Below are 15,888 nucleotides of genomic sequence, written 5' to 3'. Positions count from 1 at the left end.
CAGCTAACTGAATTCAACCACCAACTATTTTTGAGATCAACATAGGTCATAAGGTCAACATAGCCCAAAGGTCTTTCAAAACTTTTTTGAAATCTCTAAAATCCTCAATTTTCATCCGATTGACTTGAAATCTGAATAGGATTCGCATATCAGCTTACTGAAACCAACCACCAACTATTTTTGAGGTCAACATAGCCAAAAGGTCAGGAATCTCTGGAATCACAAATCGGTCTTGAAATCCTGTGCGATTTCACGGACCAGGCGCTGAAACGGCAGCTTGCGAATGAGCAGCTCCGTGGACTTTTTTTGATAGCGATGGATCTCGCGCAGCGCCACAGTTCCTGGACGGTAACAATGGGGCCTTTTCACGCCACCGGTGGCTGGAGCACTTTTCCGTGCCGCCTTTGTCGCCAACTGCTTTCGGTCAGGCCACATTTCTGAAAAACTGAAAAGTGAAAAGTAAAAAAAAACTGAAAAGTTTTGTGAAACCTTTCTGAAAAACTGAAAAAAAACAAGTGAAAAAACTGAAAAGCTTGACCTTTATCTTTCCAGATAGGCCACATTTCTAAAATTGTCAATTTTCATCAGATTAACTTAAGCTTTGAAGACGATTTGCATATCAGGTCACTTAATTCAACCACTAATTGTGTTTGAGGTCAAAAGGATGCTGTTCTGCTTTCTACTTTGAAATTTTAAAATTTGTTTTACTTTGAGTGCCATTCTACTTTGTTCTGTTTTTCCAAGTGTCGCTCTATGAGTGATTTTTCATTTGTTTGTTTCTTGCCGGAGAAGATTCCAGCAAGTATGTTGGTTGGTTGGTTTGTCTGTTTGTCTGTTTGTCTGTTTGTCTGTCTGTCCGTCTGTCCGTCTGTCTGTTTGTCTGTTTGTTTGTGCGCAGTACTACGTCTACATCGTTGCACATAGCATTGCCATACTTTACACACGTATTTGTCTTGCCCTGGAATAGACTGTGCCCAGTTGTTAACTCTCTAGGCCCAAGGTCAAGCTCAAGGTCACCCAAAACGTGAAATCAGGGGGGTCGAGTTTTCATTTAAAATATATTTCAAACCACTAGAACTCTAAAAGTACAAGAGATATGCCTACACTTACTGTTACTGACATATAGGAAGTCACATACGACATTTCATTTGGCACCATGACCTTTGACCTTGAATGGCCTTGAAAGGTCAAACTCAAGGTCAATAAAAAAGTACATTCCGGCAAGTCCTCGGTCTCTGACCGATTTCTAGTTTGTCTGTTTGTCTGTTTGTGAACAAGATATCTTAAAGTTTTGTGGACGGATTCGAACGAAATTTGGCAGAGATGTAGCGTATGTGACAAGGACGAAATGATTAGATTTTGGTGATGATCCGGATTCGGATCCGGCTACTAGAATGTTTTAAGTGATTCTTCACCATTGGGAGATCGGGCCAAAAACGATACGTAGCAGGATATCTCAAAAGGTTATGCACGGATTTGGACAAAACTTGGTGCACAGGTTGTGTGTCTGACAAGGACGATTCGATTCGATTTCGGTGAAGATCTGCATATGGATTCGGATACGAGAATTATTTAATTTCTTAGGGATTCTTCACCATTGGGAGATAGGGCCAAAATCGATATATTGTATATCAGGATATCTCAAAAAGTTGTGGACGGATTTGGATGAAACTTCGGGGATGACAAGAACAAGCCGGTAAGATTTTGGTTCAGGTACGAATCCAGATCCCGCCTATTCGGGGGGTACAAAACATAAACTGTTCAGTCTGGCGGAGGTATGCAATCTACCGAGTGCTGTTCTAGTCTTGCATACGTTTTAAGTACAACTTCTATCACAGGCCGACAAACTCAATCTGAATATCAATGTGGTTTTTACATCGACGACGAAAGTTGAATGGCTGAGGTGAGTACTTGCCCCTTCAGACAGCTTTATATTGAGCCATCAATGTCCAGGCCCAGCAATGTGAGAGGAAACGTTGCATTTGAAGGCTGTAACGAAGCACTTGGCCGGGAGCAGTAACGGTGACAGGATCCGGTAATGCTGTGACCTACAACGTGACAGCTTTTGACGTATGTCCTGAATGAAGCAGGATCATATAATGTCTGCTCATTCCCCCTCCTGGCTATCATTTGATTGCGTCTAAGTCCGCAATTTCTGTCTCCATCTGCTAAATGCCTTTTGCCCAGAAGCTACTGCTTGCCACTCAGCTTTATGTCATCGATAGAGTCGATGTTGTACCTTACAGCACTGTCTTTTGGGGTCCTTGTGTTGTGCAAACCATAGGGAGGGAAAATTAAACCCAGGAAGTGAGGGGAGTTTTCTAAATGAAACTTGTTTCTGTTTTTAACTCAACTGGACGGTTCATCACATACTGAACCCTCCGCCGTCCGTCGTCTGTCGTCTGTCCGTTAACTTTTCGACGTTAACGCTCCAGCGTCCACAAATATCAACCGATTCTGATCAAACTTGACCTGCAGCATCCATACCCCAAGGACCAGGTTGGTATTACATTTCAGCCCGATTCGTTGAAAAATGGCGGACAAAGGCGACCATTTTGTTTTTGGTCATGAAAACGACGTTAACACTAGCGCCCACAAATATTAACAGATGTTGATCAAACTTAGAATGTTTAACCCTTACCAAACAAGGTAGGTTGCCATTGCATTCCAACCCGATCCGTCACAAAATCGCCGCCATAGGCCGCCATATTGTTTTCAGCTCCGAAACGACGTTAAGACTTTAACGTCCACAAATGTTTATGGATTTTGATCAAACTTGGTGTGCGAGACTCTTACCACACAAGGTCGGTTGCTATCGCATGTCAACCCGATCTGTCACAAAATGGCCGCCATAGGCCGCCATATTTTTTTCTGATACAAGGACCTTAAAATTATGACACAAGGTTGTTGGCTTTTCATTGAAGTCAAATCTAGTACAGACAGCTGACCTACTTTAAAGTTGTCCAGTCAGTTGAGTTCTGCTTCCCTGGAAGCTCTAGTTTAATTTTTGTTTTAATTTACCTTTTTTTTTTTTTTTTAATTAATTAAAATTTTATTTAATTTTCAATTTAAATATAAAAAAGAAATTTTAATTTAATAATTTAATTAATTTAACTTGTTTAATAAAATTTTCCAAATAAACTTCTTGGAGATTGTCTGGCTGGCATTCTGGCAATTGAAATTATTTGAATTATGTTGTGGAATTTTCGAGCCGTTGTACCATCACTGTAACACGCATCATTGCTCACAACATTTATCCAAAAATCGTGCTGCAGAAACAGCAATTGAGGCGCAATCAAATCGAGTGAAAATGGGAATTACAAACCAGCAATAAACACCGAGTGCTGCGCAGCGAGGAAAAGCAGAAATGGGTTCAGGGAGAGGGGGGTGAACTCATCCAATCATCCTGCTGCAAGATATTTAATTGAGCTTCCAATCAATATAAATCCATTGTGGAAAATGGGGCAAAGGAGGCTTATGGATGCTGAGAGAAGGGATGACGGAAGGAAAACGGAGCCTGGCGAAGAGGCCGGTGACCCTGCGGAGAGCACTTCGTGCGGGATCGTGACTGCGACCGACAACGACAGAGAGACGACCCCCACGAGCACTGCCGACGAGAGCTCGGTGTGCCTGAGGATGTTTGGCACTTCCTGTGGCCCGAGCTTTTCCGACCGCACCACAGGTGTTGCGAAAATGTCAACCTCACATGGAACCGAAATGAAGGTATCACCTGCTAATCTTAGGTAAGAGGCCTCTTCGAAACCGGATGCTTTTATGAAATTTAAAAATGGAGAAGACCTTTTTCATTTCTGATTGTCTCGTAAACAACAAACATTTCTGGTTTTCGAGTCTCAGAAACAACTCCTTCATGTCACTAAGATGTGAAGAACTCTTCAAGCTCAGTTAAGCTGCTGATTGCCCATTCTCACACCAACAAGTCTCTGTTGCGACAAACGCTCAAAAAACATGTCCAGTAGCTTTTTCCTAGAAAAGCTTTGTTATGTTTTATTTTAGCTGGAAACATTTTAATTGAGTTAGTCCACAAATTTTAATTGTATGCGTGACAAGTCATTAATTTTGAACAAACTACTTGTTTTTGTTCAAAATATTATGCAAGTGTTATGCAACAAAATGTAATTATCTTATTATGGCTTCAGTGGTGGCGTTCTTTACCTCCGCCACCAAAGGTGGATGGAGGTTATGTTTTCACCCCTGTCTGTCTGTTTGTCTGTCTGTTTGTCTGCCTTTGAACAAGATATCTCAAAAAGTTGTGCACGGATTTGGACGAAATTTGACAGACATGTAGTGTATATGACAAGGACGAAATGTTTAGATTTTGGTGAAGATCCGGATCCGGCTAGTATAATTTTTATGTGATTCTTCACCATTGGGAGGTAGGGCCAAAAACTATATATAGCAGGATATCTCAAAACGTTGTGCACGGATTTGGACGATACCTGGTGGGCAGGTTGTATGTGTGACAAAGACTAATCGATTGAATTTCGGTGAAGATCTGAATATGGATTCGGATACGAGATTTATTACTCGCAAAGTCGAAGATTTTTCAAGTGTATTGGTCGGTTGCGTTTGTGGTTCTGTCTGTCTGTTTGTCACGAGCCTACACGTCACAATTCTAAACTGATCGTCACGAAACTTCACCAAGTTGTCTAGGTCGTCCCAATTGAGAAGCCTATTGATTTTCAGGTCAAAGGTCATCTGGAGGTCAAATTTCTAAAATCGCCATTTTAAATCCGATTGACTTGAAAATTAAATAACATTTGTATATTGAGTCAATAAATTGGGAAATAAACGATTTTTGAAATCAAAAGGTCAAATGTCAACTGAGGTCAAATTTTAAAAGTCATCAATTTTCATCTAAAAAGCCGTCAATTCTCAACCGATTGACCTGAAAATTTAACAGCATTTGCATATCGAGTCACTAAATTGGGAAACATACTATGTTTGAGGTCAACCGGTCAAAGGTCAACTGAAGTTCAAACTTCCAAAATACTATGTTTGAGGTCATCCAGTCAAAGGTCAACTGAAGTTCAAACTTCCAAAATCATCAATTTTCATCTGAAAAAGCCATCAATTTTCATCCGATGCACTTGGAAATTGAACAGCATTTGCACATTGTGTCACTAAAGGGGAAATGCAACTATTTTTGAGGACAAAAGGTCAAAGGTCAACTCTAGGTCAAACTTCCAAAATCATCAATTTTCATCTGAAAACCCATCAATTTTGATCCGATTGACTTGAAAATAGAACAGCATGTGTGTATTGCCTCACTGAATTGGGAAACCACCTACTTATGAGGTCAAAAGGTCAAAGGTCAACTCATGGTCAAACCTCTAAAATCATCATTTTTGCATCTTGTTGACCCGAGGTTTGATCAAGATTGTAAATTTTAATGTTCATGAAATGGACAATTTCCTGTATCAATGGAAAACTTTGGGGGTGGGGGGATTTTGCAAGTATCGTGCTGCGCATGACGTCTTCTTGTTAAAATTTTAAGTGATTCTTCACCATTGCGTGATCGGGCTAAAACCGATACGTAGCACGATATCTCAAAAAGTTATGGACGGATTTGGACGAAACTTGGTGGATGAGTTGGTTAGGTGGCAAGGACAAGCCGATTCGATTTTGGTTCAGGTCCGAATTCAGATCCGGCCTATCAGTGGGATAGAAACCATAATCTGTTCATCCTGGCGTAGGTATGCGCTCTGCCGAGTATTACTCCTCAGTCACATTTGCTCTACGGCTAGGATACGGCGGCCGTACCCCCCCTAATTTGACAGAAATGTGCGGCGGCCGCAGATTTTCTGAGGTGGCCTCAGGGTGGCCCTAAGGCATAAGGCTATCTTTTACAGGCCGTAGGGGTCGCCGTGGAATTATAGCGCGGAGTTATAACTTTTTTCATTTCTAGGTCGGCCGTAGCAATCCGACAAGCCGTAGCCATGACAACTGTAAGTGCTGTTATACATATGAAAAAGAACTGGTACATATACCCACTCGTTACCGTCCGTCTGGCCGCACGTTCGCCTTAGGGTCCCCCTGCGGTCGCCTTGCGGGCACCTTGAGGCTACCTTGCGTCTGCCTTGAAAATTCTATGGCCGCCTCAGGGACGCCCTAAGGTCACCGTGCGACATCAAATCAAAGACCGTACGGCACCCCCACGTTTTCGGTCTCCACAATTTCTAAATACCCCGTGCGGCTACCCGAAAAATAAAAACATATGTGACTGCTACATTGTGTGACCGTGGAAATACTGCGGCCGCCCTATAATTGCTAGTGGCCGTAGATTTTTTAGACCCTACGGCCACCGAGCCAAATGTGACTGAAGCATTAGCTTACATGCCTGTGGGGAATTAAGGGCTGGGGCTCAAATATGCGTATATATATATATATATATACATACATAAGAGAGGAAAGTACAGTCAGCTGGAGGCAGAGTGTCGGGAGAAGGGTTCGAGAGTTTAATGTCAGCCATTTGAGGGGGGGGGGGGGGATGTATAGAATATATTGGCAATTCCTTTTCTGCCTTTCTTGCTCGGCTTGGAGTGTATGGGACAAAAAAGAAGGAGGATGTGTGACAGAGGGGCTCAGGTTGCCTTGAAATGCTCACTTTGGATATGGACGAAGTTTATGGAGGCACGTCGAACGGTGTAGGCTGACGTTGTGGGTGGTGGTTCATTTCAGCCTAAAGGGTTAGTGACTGAGCGTGGAAGAGAAATGGAGATGTGTGAATGGTGTGCGTGTGTGTGTGTGTTGTCGGAGTGGGTGTGGTTTTGCATGAATGTATCTTTGTTTGAGTGGTGCATGTTGTAAGGGCAGGTGGTCGGTTGGCTTGGTGTGATTTTATTTTGGTGTGTAAGTGAGTGGGTGAGGGGCTGTGGATTCTGGGAGTGGAGGCAGTTTTATTGTTGTAGTCTGTGTTCTCACTGGCTGGGGTGGGGGTATGTACGCATCCAGGTGTAGCTGCTGCATGTGGAGGTGTATGGGCCTCTGCTGGACCAACTTAGCTGACCGTATCGAGGTTGAAGGGCCGAAACGGGATGATACTAAGGACCTCGACTGAAGACGCTGTCAGTAAGGCACACTTGTGACCAGGTGTATTTTGAAATTATATATATATATATATATATATATATATATATATATATATATATATATATATATATATATATATATACAGTGCATTCAGAAAGTATTCAGACCCCTTCACTTTTTTCACATTGTTATGTTGCAGCTTTATGCTGAAATCGTTTATATTCATTTTTTCCCTCATCAATCTCCACTCAATACCCCATAATGACAAAGAGAAAACAGGATTTTAGAAAGTTTTGCAAATTTATTAAAAAGAAAAATTGAAATATCACATTGACATAAGTATTCAGACCCTTTGCTATGACACTTTAAATTTAGCTCAGGTGCCTCCCATTTCTCTTGATCAATTTTGAGATGTTTCTACACCTTGATTGGAGTCCACCTGTGGTAAATTCAATTGATTGGACATGATTTGGAAAGGCCCACACCTGTCTATATAAGGTCTCACAGCTGCAATGCATATCAGAGCAAAAACCAAGCCATGAGGTCGAACGAATGGAAATGCGAATGGTTCGACGGATGTGCGGAGTATCGTTGAGAGAGAGGAAGACAAATGATGAATTGCGAAAGATGATGGGAATAGAGCCTGTGATGGATGCTGTGAAGAGGAACAGGTTGAGATGGTTTGGTCATGTGTTGAGGACGGATGAAAGTGACTGGTTGAGAAGAGTGATGGAAATGAATGTCGAAGGAAGTAGAGGACGGGGAAGACCGAGAAAGACTTGGCTATAGATTGTGGAAGAAGAAATGCGGGCGAGGGGGCAGAAAATAGGGCAAAATGGAGAAGATTGTCATGGGGACCGCAAAGCTAACCCCCGCTCTTGCAGGGAAAATGGCCTTAAAATGCCTGTTGTTGTTGTTGTTGTTGTTGTTGAGGTTGAAGGAACTGCCTGTAGAGCTCAGAGGCAGGATTGTGTCGAGGCACAGATCTGGGGAAGCCCACAAAAACATCTCTGCTGCATTGAAGGTTCCCAAGAGCATAGCGGCCTCCATAATTCTTAAATGGAAGAAGTTTGGAACAACCAGGACTCTTCCTAGAGCTGGCCGCCCGGCCAAACTGAGCAATCGGGGGAGAAGGGCCTTGGTAAGAGAGGTGACCAAGAACCCGATGGCACTCTGGCTGAACTCCAGAGATCCTGTGTGGAGATGGGAGAAACTTCCACAAGGACAACCATCACTGCAACACTCCACCGATCTGGGCTTTATGGCAGAGTGGCCAGACGGAAGCCTCTCCTCAGTGAAAGACACATGAAAGCCCGCTTGGAGTTTGCAAAAAGGCACCGAAAGGACTCTCAGACTGTGAGAAACAAGATTCTGTGGGCTTTCATGTGTCTGAGTACATACTTTCTGAGTACATACTTTCTGGTTAGCAGGCCGTAGATACCTGGAGGTACTGTATGTACACTCACATCTCAGCTGTGTAACCTCGGTTTCAACCTAGGACCAGCTGTAAACTATCATGTAAACTATCATTGCATAAAGGGCGATGCAACAATGTGTGTGCAGTCCTTTAGATGGACGTTCAACTGGGCGTCCTGTCTGCCAGCATTAGTTGGTGGACGTTAAAGATCCAACAGTGCTAAGAAGAGGTGAGCTTTTGCTGCCAGTGGGGCACCCGATCCAAATTCCAAATGCTGGGAAGGCAATGGCTGAGGCAAACCAACCATGATGACCCATGCCAAGAAACTACTTCGGCAGCACCAATGCTTTATAAAGAGTAAAGTACATCTCATCATTATATATAGTATATACTGACATCGGCATTCCCGCCAGGAGGGCCGGAGTGCTAATGTCGGCCCACCTATGGTGGGCAAGCTATCGTGGTGATACGTCCACAAAGTGATGCTTTCTTCTGGAATACGCGTAAAAAAATGTGATATGTACTGTCACCACACTTGGCCTTGCTGTACCATACTGTAATGTTTCTGTGATGTCAAATGCCAAGTGATACATTTTTAAGTTTTCATAAAAAAACAACCATCATTTTTTTTCCAAAAAGGTGTCTTACAACAATTACCAATAATAATGACTACGTCTATAGTTTGAGTATAATATTTGCCAAACTACAGCAGTTAACCATAGATGCAATGATTGAAAACATCCCTGTACTCCAAGCGAACCTCATGAGCTGCATACAAATTTATATATATATTTTTCAGTCGAATATATTTTTCATTGTCCCTGTCGTTGTTGTTGATGCCATGTCGAGAGCAGCACTCCTTCCTTTCGTATTGCAGGATATTTGAGGCCTGTTCCATTGGAAGCATTTTAAGGTTAATTTTTTTATTCCATATTATCCTTGTTTTTTCTGGCGCACATGGAGAAGTATTTATTGATTTACACATTTTTATCTCCTTCCTCAATTCTCACGGCCATTCCTGATTGGTACGGACACTCCGTCGGTCAGACATTGTTCACAGGAGGAGCAGATAGTTACATCTGGGTTCACGTTGTACGTCCGACAGGAGGGCGCAGAGGTAACACACGCGTCTCTCAGACGTCCAGTATAGGTTTGATTATCTACCCAACAATAAGCTCTTGGACTGGTACTTCGCAGGCATGGTATTAAGCGGTAACCCGTCTGCCAGCATCGGGTCGTGGTGGACCATAATTATCCCACGGTGTCATTCACAAAGATTGCTGGCAGCAAATTCCAAATTTCAAATTCCAAATTCAAATTCAAATTTCAAATTGTCAAATTCCAATTCAAATTCAAACTGTCAAATTCCAATTGGCAAATTCCAAATTTCTCCGCTAACATACAGCGGAGCAACCAAAGTTCAGTAATGATGCAACCAGCAGGACAACTTCTTAATCGAACTCCGGCTCAACATGAAATCGCTGATGATGACTTTGGGTGTGTTCTTCTTATATTACCTAATTAATTGCTTGGCCTAGTTTAACGGTGCCATTATTTTATAATTCACTCAAACAAGTTTTCACACAGTTAAATGTACATTTTTCTTTCCAAAAAAATCTTCCAAACCTACTTCATGCAAACAATTATCTTCCATAAAATGGATTGACGGCATTGATACCAATCATACTAAAATACGCCATTTTGTGTCTGTCTGTCCATATGTCTGATGAATTTTTGACGCCAATACATTCCGTCGTTACTTATCCAATCGCAACCAAACTTGACAGGATGACGAAGGGTTACATAATGAAGGTTGTAGCGCATTCATTTGCCCCCCTCCAAAAGGGGGTTTTCTCCCTCGAGTGGGTCTTCCCCGCCATTGCCGTCAATGGGTTGCGTGTTGAGGTGTATATAAATGTTAAATTAGCTTTATCGTGGCGTTTGTCCAAAGAAGAAGATTTATCGTGGCGTTTTTCCAAAGACGCTTTTAATAACAAAATTAATGATAATCGCATATTGTTGATGTTATTACAAAACAATATTAATACCAATAATGTCCCACTTCCCCAAGGCGTTTTTCCTGCAGTGATAACGTATACAAATAGCTTGTAGTTTAATGGTGTTTCTGTGGGAGCAACGGCTTCTACAGGAACAGGAAGTAAAAAATATTATAAACCACAAACACGTATGATTTGCATTTTAAACAGTCGCTAATGCTCTTTATAACACTAAATGAAGAAATTTGGAGGAATCCCGACATCCATGAAGTAAGGTTTACTTACAGAACTGAGCGAAGATCTACTGCACTCTATATAACCCACATATGTTGGGTTAATAGCATGACCCTTTCTGCCGCTACCATGGCATTTTTCGTAGCGAACTTTTGAAACTCGCTCCTGCTGTTTAACACGAAACTGAAAGGGAGGAAGCCCGGGTTGTGCTCATTTACCAAGCTTGCGCTTGCCAAGCCAGCCGTTCCTTACGGTTTTGAATGGAGTGCGCGCTCGAATGCTTAAACCACTTGGCGATCTCTCCACAAGAAACTTGGTAAATGAACACTCACCCAATGTTCTTGAGACCCGACCATAGATCGACTGTAATCTACATACCCCAAAGGGGAATGACCCTTTTTCCCGCTCTCGTAGTGAGAGGGTATACCAGTGTATTTAAGATTGATTAGTTGTTTGATGCAAGCTGGTAGAATTTAATGATTTAATGACATATTTCAGATTAGTAAAGATGAAGGTTTAAGACAAAATAGCATCACAAACAAAACATCTTTATCTGTTACTCACATTTTTTTTTTTACAATTTCTACCCACCCTCAAACTGTTGTTTTTTTGTTGTGAGTGGTGGTATAGTGGTTGGAGCATCTTCTCCAAGTCTGGGAGGTCGGTGGTTAAAACCCTGGCCGAGTCATACCAAAGACTTTTAAAATGGTACGTGCTGCTTCCTTGCTCGACGTTCAGCATTTATAAGGACCCCATAGGTTGGCATCCATGGGAGGATGAAATTCTTCTTTGGAAATGACCCGCTGAGTGCGCTGAGACAGGTGGGCATGTTGAAAAGTAATGGCCCTTGTTATTTTTCTCGAAAACAGGCAAAGATATTCAAATGAAATAAAGCGCAGTGTGCACATGAGTCCTTCCCAGCACTGATTGCCAAGTTTCGTGAGTCTAACAATATGCGTCTCCATGACACTAGACGTTATGTCAAGATGGCAGAGTGATATGCAGTGTCAACGTTCTCGGTGCTGTGAAGCGTGAAGTGCTGGAGATGAGATTTGGGTGCACCATTATGACCCTGAGAGTAAGAGACGGTCAATGGAGGATCAATGGAGCAGACGGTCAACCACAAAGGATCCACAGCCCCGACTTGGCTCCGACAGATTTTCATCTCTTCCCCAAACTTAAGGAACACGTTCATGGAGAACATTTTTCTTCCGACGGTGATGCCAAGGCCGCTGTGAAGTGCTAGTTAAGTCAGTAAGATGCACGGCTCTTTCGTTTGCGCATGCGCTGTGTGTGTGTTTACAGTGACTCGGTTTGGCTCACAGGGCACTTTTAACCTGCTGTTGCTGGCGTGAAATTTGTGATTCAAATCGTCGTTTAAACATTATATTCAACATTTAGATGATAGAGTGGCAATTTAAATAATGGTTAACTATAATTGTTCTCTTCCTGAATGCAAATCAGACTCACGAGAACATAGGATACACGAGAAATATCCGAGGATGATAGGAGTCGGGTTTATATAATTTCCTGTTCATACAATTAGCTAGCAGCAGCCATGGTTATAACAAACACTCAAGATAAATTGAGCCAGGACATAAGTACTTAGACCCAAGAGCTTATGTAAAGATAAATTGACACATACACACACACATGTACATATATACACCTACACACACATACATACACACACACACACACACACACACACACACACACACACACACACACACACACACACACACTACACACACAAATGCCAAGGACACTTCTCCTTTCACCAATAGATGCAAATATCTAGTATAATTACTCCTGCCAGGGAGTAATGCATTCGATCGTGTCCGTGCGTGTGTGTGTTCGTGTGTTTGTGATCAAGATATCTGGAAAAGTTCTGAACGGATTTGGATGAAAGTTGGTGGGATGATTGCACTTGGGATAAGGAAGAATTGATTAGTTTTTGGTGAAGCTCAGGAAATTATTCCGGATCCAGGAAGTTTTTTTGGGAATTTTTTACCATTGGAAGATAGGGCTCATTTTTTTTAAACATTATCTTCTATGTATTCTATATTTAACATTGTGATATGAAAATAGTTTTCATATTTGTTGTAAATGTAGTTTAAACTCGTGGTTATGCGTTAGAGCGGTGTATTGTTTAGCAGCGTCGTCTTCAATGTTCATTTTATTTTCTTCTAATAAAGACATATTCTGTCATTTTAAAAACACTAAACTGTGTATTAGGTTTCCCCGTTTCATAAAATGTATCGTTTGATACGTATAATGCTTTAAAACTTCTTCTTTTCTTTTTTTCTTTTTTTTACCTTAGAAGAGATATTAAAGCGCGGCGTTACGCGCGCTGCTTGCGAGCAAGGAGGAAGCGGACAAGCGGTAACTTATAAGCGTCTTTATTTCAGGAGCTCACTGTAACACTCGTCCGCTCCGGGCTGCGCGCCCGGTGTATATCATGAAGCCACGCCTACCCCTCGGGCGTGGCCACCGCCCACTTGGTGCGCGGAATGATGTCACCACGCCAGTGGGCTTTTGTGTCCGCCACACGCGCCCCCCCCCCAGAATTCCCGCGCACCTGGAGGGCCAGTTTGCGGGGCAGACGAATGACCCGGCCGAAGCGCCCCCTGGCGATCGGCGGCGTCCGGGGTGCAGGGATGCCAGGTGGGATGCCCCTGGCTGCCCCTGGGATGGGTGCAGGACCGGGGGGCGGCGTGGCGGCGGGGCTGGGCGGTGCCGGGGGTCCGCCCGCAGGGGGGCGGCCCCGACGTGGGGGTCGGGCCACTGGCGGTGGATGGTCCACGTCGAGGTGGGCCTGCTTGAGGCGGTCTACCGAAACGCGGTCAGGAGTACCGCCGATGTCCAGGGTGAAGTGCTTCGCCCCAGTCTCCAGCACGTGGAAAGGCCCATCGTATGGGGGCCGCAGTGGTGTCCGGTGGGCATCGTGGCGGACGAAGACGTACTCCACTGTGCGAAGCTCCGGGGCGACGTGCGTCGGTGGGTGCCCGTGGCATGCCGTTGGCACCGGGGCGAACCTCTGGGCGGTCTCTTGCAGAGCGGAGCGCTGCTGTGCCGCGGACCATGGTGCCGTGGAGTCGGGGAGGAACTCGCCCGGCACCCGCAGCGGTTGCCCGAAGACCAACTCCGCCGCGGATGCGCGCAGGTCCTCCTTGGGCGCCGTCCGGAGATCCAGCAGGACCCAGGGGAGCCTGTCGACCCAGACGCCGTCGCGGAGGGTGGCCCGGAGCGTGGCCTTCAATGAGCGGTGAAATCGCTCACACAGGCCGTTAGCCTGGGGGTGGTAGGCCGTGGTTCGGTGCAGCCGGACCCCGAGCCCCTGCGCGACCGCCCCCCAGAGCTCCGAGGTGAACTGGGGGCCGCGGTCGGACGAGATGTCTGAGGGGGCGCCGAACCGGGCGACCCAGGTGGCGATGAAAGCCTGCGCGACATCGGCCGCCATTGTCGACGCCAAGGGCACGGCCTCCGGCCACCGGGTGGTGCGGTCCACCATGGTGAGGACGTAGGTGAAACCCCGCGAGGGGGGCAGAGGTCCCACCAGGTCCACGTGGACGTGGTCAAACCGGCGTTCCGGCACCGTGAACGGGGCCAACAGGGCCTGTGTGTGCCGGTGCACCTTGGCGCGCTAGCACGCGAGGCACATCCTGGCCCAGCCGCGGACGGCCATCCGGAGGCCATGCCAGACGAACTTGTTGGCGATCAGCCTTTGGGAGGCCCTCGCGCCCAGGTGGGACAGGCCGTGGATGGCGTCAAACACCTGGCGCTGCCAGCCCGCGGGCACGATGGGGCAAGGACGCCCGAGGGAGACGTCGCACAAGAGGGCCGCGCCCGCGCCGTCGAACGGCACCTCGGTGACGCGGAGGCCCGTGATGGCAGTCCGCAAGGCCTGGACGTCGGGGTCAGCGGCCTGGTCCGCTGCCATCCGGGCATAGTCGATGCCGAGGTGGACTGCGTGGGCGACGGCCCGGGAAAGGCAATCCGCCACCGGGTTGTCCTTCCCCGCGACGTGCTGGATGTCCGTCGTGTACTCGGACACGGCCGAGAGGTGACGCTGCTGCCAGGCCGACCACGGCTCGGTGACCTTGCCCATCGCGAAGATCAGCGGCTTGTGGTCGACGAAGGCAGTGAACGCACGGCCCTCGAGCAGATGGCGGAAGTGCCTGACCGCCAAGTGAAGCCCGAGCAACTCGCGGTCGAAGGTACTGTAACGGCGTTCGGGCGGGCGAAGCTGCCGGCTAAAGAACGCCAGCGGTTGCCAAGCTCCACGCACCCATTGCTCGTGCACCGCGCCCACCGCGTAGTCCGAGGCATCGGTGGTGAGGGCGATCGGTGCATCGGGCGCCGGGTGTGCGAGCATGGTGGCGTTAGCCAAGGCGAGCTTCGCGCCCGTGAACGCCATGTCCATCTGCTTGGTCCAGGTAACGTCGCCTTTGCCCGGCTTACCTCGGAGAGCTTCGTGCAGGGGGGCGCAGGAGCTGGGCGATACGGGGCAGGAACCGATGGTAAAAGTTCACCATGCCCAGGAACTCCTGCAGCCCTCTGATCGTGCGGGGGCGCGGAAACCCCTTCACCGCCTCCACCTTGGCCGGCAGGGGGACGGCTCCATGCCTGGTGACACGGTGCCCCAGAAAATCGATTATGGCGGCGCCGAACCGGCACTTTGCGGGGTTCACAATCAGGCCATGCTGGCCCAGGCGTTCGAAGAGCGTGCGGAGGTGGCGTAGGTGCTCTTCGCGGGATGCGCTGGCGACGAGGATATCGTCCAGGTAGACGTAGACAAAATCCAAGTCGCGCAGGACGCCTGAGCCGCATTCTTCAGACTGAAGGGCATGCGCAGGAACTCGAAGAGTCCGAATGGCGTGATGACCGCCATCTTCGGGATGTCCTCCGGCCTGACGGGGACCTGATGGTAGCCGCGTATGAGGTCCACCTTCGAGAAGAAGGACATGCCTGCCAAACGGGTGGAAAAGTCCTGAATGTGGGGGACGGGGTAGCGGTCGGGAGTCGTGGCGTCATTGAGACGGCGATAGTCCCCGCACGGTCGCCATCCCCCGCCGGGCTTCGGCACGATGTGCAGCGGCGACGCCCAAGCGCTCTCTGAGCGCCGAACGATGCCGAGTCGCTCCAGGGTAGCGAACACCGCTTTTGCCACCGCCAGCTTCGTCGGCT

This window comes from Myxine glutinosa, chromosome 11 (assembly GCF_964187855.1).
Source record: "Myxine glutinosa chromosome 11, kmMyxGlut1.1, whole genome shotgun sequence".
In the NCBI taxonomy this organism is placed as follows: domain Eukaryota; kingdom Metazoa; phylum Chordata; class Myxini; order Myxiniformes; family Myxinidae; genus Myxine; species Myxine glutinosa.
This window is presented reverse-complemented; position numbering follows the sequence as displayed.